The following is an 8,201-nucleotide window of genomic DNA, read 5'->3' as shown; positions in this document are numbered from 1 at the left end:
TACTGATGTGGGCGGCATGGGCTGCCATCTGAGGCCATGCTGATGTCCCATGCTGCTACTGAGGGCTATGTCAGGGTTCATGTTTTTACTGAAACCAGGGTTCTATGTTGATGTCTGCAACTTGTGCTACCACAGAAGATCATGCAGATGTCCAGATGTCCATAGTCTGTGCTGCAGACTGAAGGCATGTTGATGTCCAGGGGTTATACTTCTGCCAGAGGGTCATATTGATGTCAGTGGCCTGTGCTGCCACCTGAAGCCAAGTTGATGTCCTGGTCTGTGCTGCCATGAGGGCCATGACTGGAATCATGTTTCCACTGCAGCAGAGGGCTATGTTGATGTCCATGGTGTGTACTGTCACTGAAGGTCCATGGCATGTTCTGATGCTGGAGACCATGTAGATGACCATGGTCTGTGCTGTCTCCAGTATAGGGAATCAAGTGTAGGTCTGTGATCTATGCTTCCACTGACTTATAACAGGCAAAGAAGCTACTTTTACCACAGTATCGATGGCACAAACTCATAGTTGAGGAAGAAGACATAGAAGGCTTCTGTGTCAATCCCCACCCCACCCCCTAAAAATAACAGTTTAGACAGAGAGCCACCAAAGAGAACTCTTAAAATTTGTGATAAGGATGCTGAAATGTAGCTCTCCACAAGTAATGGCTTCTGGCGGGGATATGAAGTAGAAACTTCTAGTTCTTTAGAACGTTAGTTGTGTCAAATGGTGTTTTGTTGGGATGCACAGATGAAAAGATGTCTTGGTAAAGCAAACACGTGAAAGCCTGCTTTCCTGAAGCAGACACAGGTGAAAGGATGTTTGGATATAGCAGACACATGAAAGGACCCTTGATGAAGGAGTATAAATATGACCCCACAGACAGTGGGGGATAAGCACTGAGCCTTGGTTTGGTTTGCTCTGCTTCACTGTTCTTTGCTAAAGACATCCATATATTGACTAACCTTATATAGCATTATTGAGCTCAACTTGTAACAACACTGTCATAGAAAGAAACTCACCCAAGAACTGCTTGTGAGGTTCCAATGGCAGCTTGCTGCTTCTGTGGCCTCACCTCAGACCAGTTGGCGAGCCTGGTGGTTTCTTCAGGACTGAACTACAGCTGTCTGGTGTTTGCCTGCTGAAAGGACTGGACTGTAGCTGCTGGTTCAGGCCTGGTGCCTGCCTGCCTAGAGGACTGCTGCTGAATCGTATTTGGTGTTTGCTATAGAACTGATCTGCTGCCAAAGAAGATCAAGCTCGCCCCCAGAGAACTATTGCTGAACAGGTCCACTTCCTCCATATCCTAATAACTTTCACCACTACCTCTGCTGGGTGGTGGGTGAGAGGAGAGGTTATTAAAAGTAGGTTGCAAAAAATGTATGCCTACAGTTGTAGGGAAGTTCTCTTTAAAGGGCTAACCACTGAGAGTTTGACCATGCTCTAGTGAGTATACAGGCAACACAAATTGGACTTGTTTTGTTTTTTCTTCCTTGTGGGGATAGGCATACCACAGGGGCAGGAGTGTGGATGTGGAAAGAGTAGGAGTAGAGTGTTCATGATGTGAAATTCCCAAATAATCGATAAGAATATTATGAAAAAATAAGGATCCCCAAAACCCTGCATGAGACTATGCCATAACTTTACTCCTAGTATGACCAACTGAAAATAATCCAAATGAGCCACAACTAGGACAAATAAACCAGAATAGCCACACAATGGAATATTAAACCAGAATAGCCACACAATGGAATATTATTCATTACAAAAAACTAATGAACTATTAATATATATTATAAAGTGAATTAACCACAAATCCTTTTTAGTAAATAAAAGAAGTCAGAGTTTAAAAATGAAGTTGATTACAGAACACAGAATGTATTGTGAAAAAGAAAAGAGAAGAGGAGGGTAGTAACCAGGTTGAGGGTAGGATGCAGTACCTAAGGTGTTAACGCAGCAAAGTTTTGGAAGATTGAGGGAACAATTCCCACTTTGTTTATAGTGGCATTGAAACAACTGTGCTTATTCTTTAATCCATAAAACTGTCGCTGAGATTTTTTTTCTCTTTGTGGGGATAGTACCCAGTATTAAACTTAGGATCCTATGCATGTTAACTAAGAACTCTTCTGAGTTATCTTTTCTTTTTTCTTAGTAACTTTAAAGTTCCTCCCTGGCTGATTCCCAGGGGAGATTTGCTAGGGTCACTTCTACACTTTTCAGTTTACAAATGACTTTGAAGTGATGTAACCAGAAAGGATAGCCAGATGCCATTTTGACTATATTTAAGTTTCTTTATTCTACTTTAACACACCCAAGGTATAAGGGTTTGGGCACATTCTATAATTCCATGGCCCTCAGTTGTCTGATCTGTGAAATTAAGATAAATGTAGAATTATCTATTTCATGGTATTGCTCTGAGAATAAATGCACTCATATTTACAGACTCTCTAAAGTTGTGCCTGACAGGAAGTATGGAATATCAGGTGTTAGTGCCATTATTGCCAACTATAGATTATCAAGGCTAACTGAAAACTATCTTGGGTTCAACATTAGTAGCCATGAAAATATTTGGGAACTATACTTACTATTATACTGGGCAGAATTGAGTTTAAATTTTCACCCTTAAGCATTCAATGTAGCACATCAGAAATGAGTATATACATCAGAAAATGGCATAAACTAGTCAACAAGAATTGTGAAGAATAATGGTGAATATTTGTGAAGAACTGAACACATGTGAAGAAACAGGGGCAGTGGCAGTCTGGTGGGTCAGGGTGATTATGGAGAAGCAAACATCCACCAACAGGAGAACAAACACTTGCAATGTAGTGAGGAGGTGTAACGGCTTACTACACAGTGGAGAACAGTCACTCATTTTACCTGTTTATTAATTTTGGGGATGTCACAAACAGAATATGGAGAGAAGTAAGCAGTCCCCCAAACCCCATACTATTTAATTCATATCAAATTCAAAGGCAGGCAAAACTGGAGTAGATTGTTAATGGATAATATACATGCTTGAAAATTATAAACATGGCTCTCTACTTCTCCCTGTTCCAGAGACAGCCACATCCTCTTGTGCAGTGCCAGCCTCATCCCGTAGACAAAATAGTGAAGGTCGGTGTGAACGGATTTGGCTGTATTGGGAACCCGGTTATCAGGGCTGCTATTTGCTCTCCACATGGCAAAGTGGAGATTGTTGTCATCAACAACCCCTTCATTGACCTCCTACATGGTCTACATGTTCCAGTATGACTCCACCCATGGCAAATTTGACAGCACAGTCAAGGCCAAGAATAGGAAGCTTGTCATCAATGGGAAGCCCATCACTATCTTCCAGGAGCGAGACCCCGCTAACATCAAATGGGGTGATGCTGCTGCTGAGTAGAGTCTACCATGGAGAAAGCCAAGGCCCACTTGAAGGGTGGAGCCAAAAGGGTCATCATCTCTGCCCCTTCTGCCGATGCCCCCATGTTTGTGATGGGTGTGAACCACGAGAAATATGACAACTCACTCAAGATTGTCAGCAATGCATCCTGCACCGCCAACTGCTTAGCCTCCCTGGCCAAGGTCATCCATGACAACTTTGGCATTGTGGAAGGGCTCATGACAACGGTTCATGCCGTCACTGCCATTCAGAAGACTGTGGATGGTCCCTCTGGAAAGCTGTGGCTTGATGGCCGTGTGGCAGCCCAGAACATCATCCCTGCATTCACTGGTGCTGCCAAGACTGTGGACAAGGTCATCCCAGAGCTAAATGGGAAGGTCACTGGCATGGCCTTCCATGTTCCTACCCCTAATGTGTTTGTTGTGGATCTGACCTTCCACCTGGAGAAGCCTGCCAAGTATGACAACATCAAGAAGGTGGTGAAGCAGGCATTTGAGGGCCCACTGAAGGGCATCCTGGGCTACACTAAGGACCAGGTTGTCTCCTGCGACTTCAACAGCAACTCCCACACTTCCACCTTTGATGCTGGGGCTGGCATTGTTCTCAATGACAACTTTGTCAAGCTCATTTCCTGGTATGACAATGAATACGGCTACAGCAACACGGTGGTGGACCTCATGGCCTACATGGCCTCCAATGAGTAAGAAACCCTTACCACCCACTGCAGCAAGGACACTGAGAGCAAGAGAGAGGCCCTTGGTTGCTGAGGAGTCCCTATCCCAACTTGTCCCCCAACACTGAGCATCTCCCTCACAATTTCCACCCCAAACCTCCACAATAACAGGAGGGATCTTGGGAGTCCTCCCTACTCTCTTGAATACCATAAATAAAATTCACTGCACCCCCCCCCAAAAAAGAAAATGATAGACACTTGATTATAACAGAACCAATGAATGGTGAATTACAGACTCAGCTCTGAAGGTATTAAGCATGTTAGACTATTTTGCAATGTGGATGTATATGAGGTCAGAGAAAAGAGGTGCATTTTTGATATTTGCTTTAAAATTAATATTTAAAAATAATAAACCACTAAAAGTATAAATGGGGTCTAGGCAGCCATCTAACCCCAGCTGAGGGACCTCTATGTTGTAGATAACAGGAATTAAAACAAATAAGGTTGATGCTCAGTCTACTTTCTGAACTCTGAACAGCATCAGATTGGCTCTTAGCTCCTCCTGTAAGCTTAAAAATCTCACCTTCCTCAGTATACAAAGATAAATAGTGGAAGTCATGAGTACAGACAAAAGGTCACCAGGGAAAGTATTGAATCCTCCAAGAGGAATGTTACCTCTGACACCTAGCTACCTGGGCCACAGGATCAGCCACAAGGGAAAAATGAGGTGTTGATATCCAGGAGTTGTCTATCAATATTAAAGGCTCTCTTCTCACAATTGAAGTCCTTATTCCAGTTGACAAGTGACACCCCACTGAAAAGGAGGTAGGAATTCATTCTCCAATGCAGGAGTAGAATTTGGTCGTCATCAGTGTGGAAATGGAAGCGATGGAGTGAGGATAAACCAAAGGAATGTACTTTATGAAGATCAGAATGAGATATAGGCTGATATATTGCAAGTTTAGACACAGGGAGTTTATCTCCTGTGTCTGAAATCTGCCCCAGACATTCCTTGGCTTGTTGCTTTCTTTTAAAATTGCTGTCAAGGAAATAAATGCCAGCTAACTAGGGGCAAAAGAGAATCTTTTTGAGTAGGCTATATACAGCAAAGAGAAGAAATCAGTCTAAGTTCCTTATTTTTAATTAAAAAAAAAACAAATTCTAACCACCCAAGGATTCTGGGGATGAGGGAGAGGTCAAGGCTAAAGCCGAGGGATACTAGGTCACTATAGCAGATAAATCTCTACCCTCAAGAGCCTTATGAAACTGATTTTAAAATAGAAAAAAAATTAAATAATTTGGCCAAGAACGTGTAGTGAAGTAGGATGCCAATTGAATTGTCTGAGCACAAACGAGAAGTGACAGGTAAGAAATATGTTTGGTAAAAAGGATGAGGTGTCTTTAAAAGCTCTTACCAGAGCTAGTCAGAAAAGATTAGTATTATCTCAGGAAGTGCTTTCTGGACTAATGAGAGACAGGAAAGGGAGGCTGTTCACTAGTAAGAACAAGGCTTGCAGCTTTCCAAGAGGACATGGTATTAGAGCCTCGAGGAAATCAGAGAGAGGGGCAGTGCTTTTGCAAACTAGAAAGACTTGATATTGCATATTTGAACCTAATCATCTAGGACATCAATTACGTTCTCAGTTTTGTCTCTAAATCATCACTGAACTGTGGCTATCACTTCATAAAATTGACTAGTTTAAATTCCAACAGTATAGCACTGAAGATGGAGAAACGGGTGAAGATGCTCAGATCCTTAACAGACTGGCACTAGGGACTCTAGACAGCAGGCTATATGTTACACGTTTGTAAATCCAAATTTTTTTCTGTGACACTAATGTCACAGAAACAAGCCTATCAGTTCTTCCTGCATTGATTGATTCATATACTACTTCATGTCTTGTATCCAAAACATTTAGTGTTTCCTCTCCAGCACATGCTTCTCAAAGGCTAGCAGAGTATTTTAGGGTCTTCTTGTTCCAGGGACAGAATGAGCCTAAGAGTTGAAAGTCGCAGCTAGAGGCCTCCTCTTCTGTGAAAGGTCAGCCAGGTTAAATACATTAAGAAAGGAATTTAGAAGTGCTGTGGAGTGGGGGAAGGCCATTCAGGTTCTGAACTAGAGCTCTCCTGTAAGAATGCCCTTGAATTGGAAAATGTAGGCTTTTTCTGAAAATGCCTTTATGGGGAACATTAGGACTCAAATGCCTCAGTGGTCTCAGTGTGTAATGTGGGTCAAATATAAGTGCACACTAGTTCTTTTGTTTTCTTGCTGTGATAGACAATGCATTTTTATGTAAGCAACAGAAGGCAGGTCTGAAGACAAATGACTTGCAACTCAGTCTCAGTGGGGGTGGGGAGGGAGATGTTGGGAGTGATAGGTGTAAGCTGTAAATCTGAGAAGATATTCATTATCTTAAAGGGACAATGACAATTCATCTTATTAATAATAGTAATTTGGGAGTTCTGAAATTTTTTATTTTTCCCATGGCCTGAAATCCTCTTTTTTTTTCTTTTTTCTTTTAATTGGATATTTCCTTATTTACATTTAAAATGTTATCCCCTTTCCTGGTTTCCCCTCCAAAAATCACCCTCCCACATGCATTCCCTCCCCCTCCCCTTGCTCACCAACCCACCCACTTCTGCATCCTGGTCCTGGCATTCCCCCACACTGGGGCATAGAACTTTCACAGGTCCAAGGGCCTTTCCTTCCATTGATGACTGTCTAGGCCATCCTCTGCTGCATATGCAGCTGGAGCCATGAAACCCACCATGTGTGCTCTTTGGTTGATGGTTTAGTCCCTGGGACCTCTGGAGGTACTGGTTAGTTCATATTGTTGTTCCTCCTATGGAACTGCAAACCTCTTCAGCTCCTTAGTTCCTTTCTCTAGCTCCTTCATTGGGGATCCTATGCTCAGTCCAAAGAATGACTGTAAACATCCACCTCTGTATTTGCAAGGCACTAGCAGAATCTCTCAGGAGACAGCTATATCAGGCTCCAGTCCACAAGTACTTGTTGGCACCCACAACAGTGTCTGGGTTTGGTGATTATAAATAGGATGGATCCCCTGGTGAGCCAGTCACTAGATGGTCATTTCTTCAGTCTCTACTCCACACTTTTTCTCTGTAACTCCATGGGTGTTTTGTTCCCCCCTTCTAATACAGATAGAAGTGTCCACACTATGGTCTTCCTTCTTGAGTTTCATGTGGCTTGTGAATTATATCTTGGGTATTCTGAAATCCTCATTTTAAATGAATATTTTCTGATTTAAAAAAAAAGGCTATCTTGGGTCCAAGTTTTTATAAAACAATATATGAGTCAAACGGAGCATGTACTCAGCCTGACTGTTCCCTGGAGGCAACTGTTTGGACCCTGAGACTTATTCCAATACCAGAAACCAGGTCTTGCAGGCGGCTCTGATTTTGGCCTCCAGGGAGTTGACTAGCTGCCACCCCTGGCCAGATTACCTTTCCTGGCTGAACTCTCTCTAGCCCTCTGTAGCCCCTGCTCTTTCTCCACACCCTTTTGTAATTACATGTGAAGTATTTCATTCCTGCTAGACTATAAATCCATTGGAGGAGGGAACTATTTCTGCATTAGTTGCTGCTACTCAGCATCCTGAAACTTGACTCCAACTGACTGGTAGCTCTAGAAGGAGGATTACTGAGCAATGTTCTTGGGAGAAGTGGAGTAAACAGATTGGTAGAGATGCAACATGCGATGCAGTCATATAGACTTGTAGTAATAAATAATTCAGATATAGTATTACCTCAGTAGAAAAATAATAAAATGACTAAGTGATATTATAATCTGCATTACCACCTTTTCCTGTAACAAAAATGCCATTATTTAAATTCTAAAACAGAACTAGTTGATAGTGGTAATTAATAGTGGGTCTAAATAAGCAAATAACTTGCATAAGGATTACTTAATATTGCATAATATTTCTCCTTGATATAGTTTTGCATTCATCACTTTATTGGATATTAAATGAGCTCTGGTTTTATTAATGCATATTTTATGATTCATGCTGGATAGATAAGACTTTGTCTAATAAACAATAGCTGTTAGGTGAAAGAGATGACTCTGGTTAAAAGTGATTGATGCACAAATGTGCGTACCTGAGTCTAGATCCCTCCAGCCA

General features: G+C 42.1%; 1 pseudogene; it reads left to right on the top strand.

The window, feature by feature from the left end:
- The first annotated feature begins 3,215 nt into the window (after positions 1-3,215).
- LOC110310862 lies at positions 3,216-4,090 on the top strand (annotated as a pseudogene).
- The last annotated feature ends 4,111 nt before the right edge of the window (positions 4,091-8,201 follow it).

The sequence above is a fragment of the Mus caroli genome, chromosome 15 (genome assembly GCF_900094665.2).
Source record: "Mus caroli chromosome 15, CAROLI_EIJ_v1.1, whole genome shotgun sequence".
Classification (NCBI taxonomy): Eukaryota; Metazoa; Chordata; class Mammalia; order Rodentia; family Muridae; genus Mus; species Mus caroli.
The sequence above is the reverse complement of the archived record's forward strand: the minus strand, read 5'-3'. Positions and strand labels throughout refer to the sequence as shown.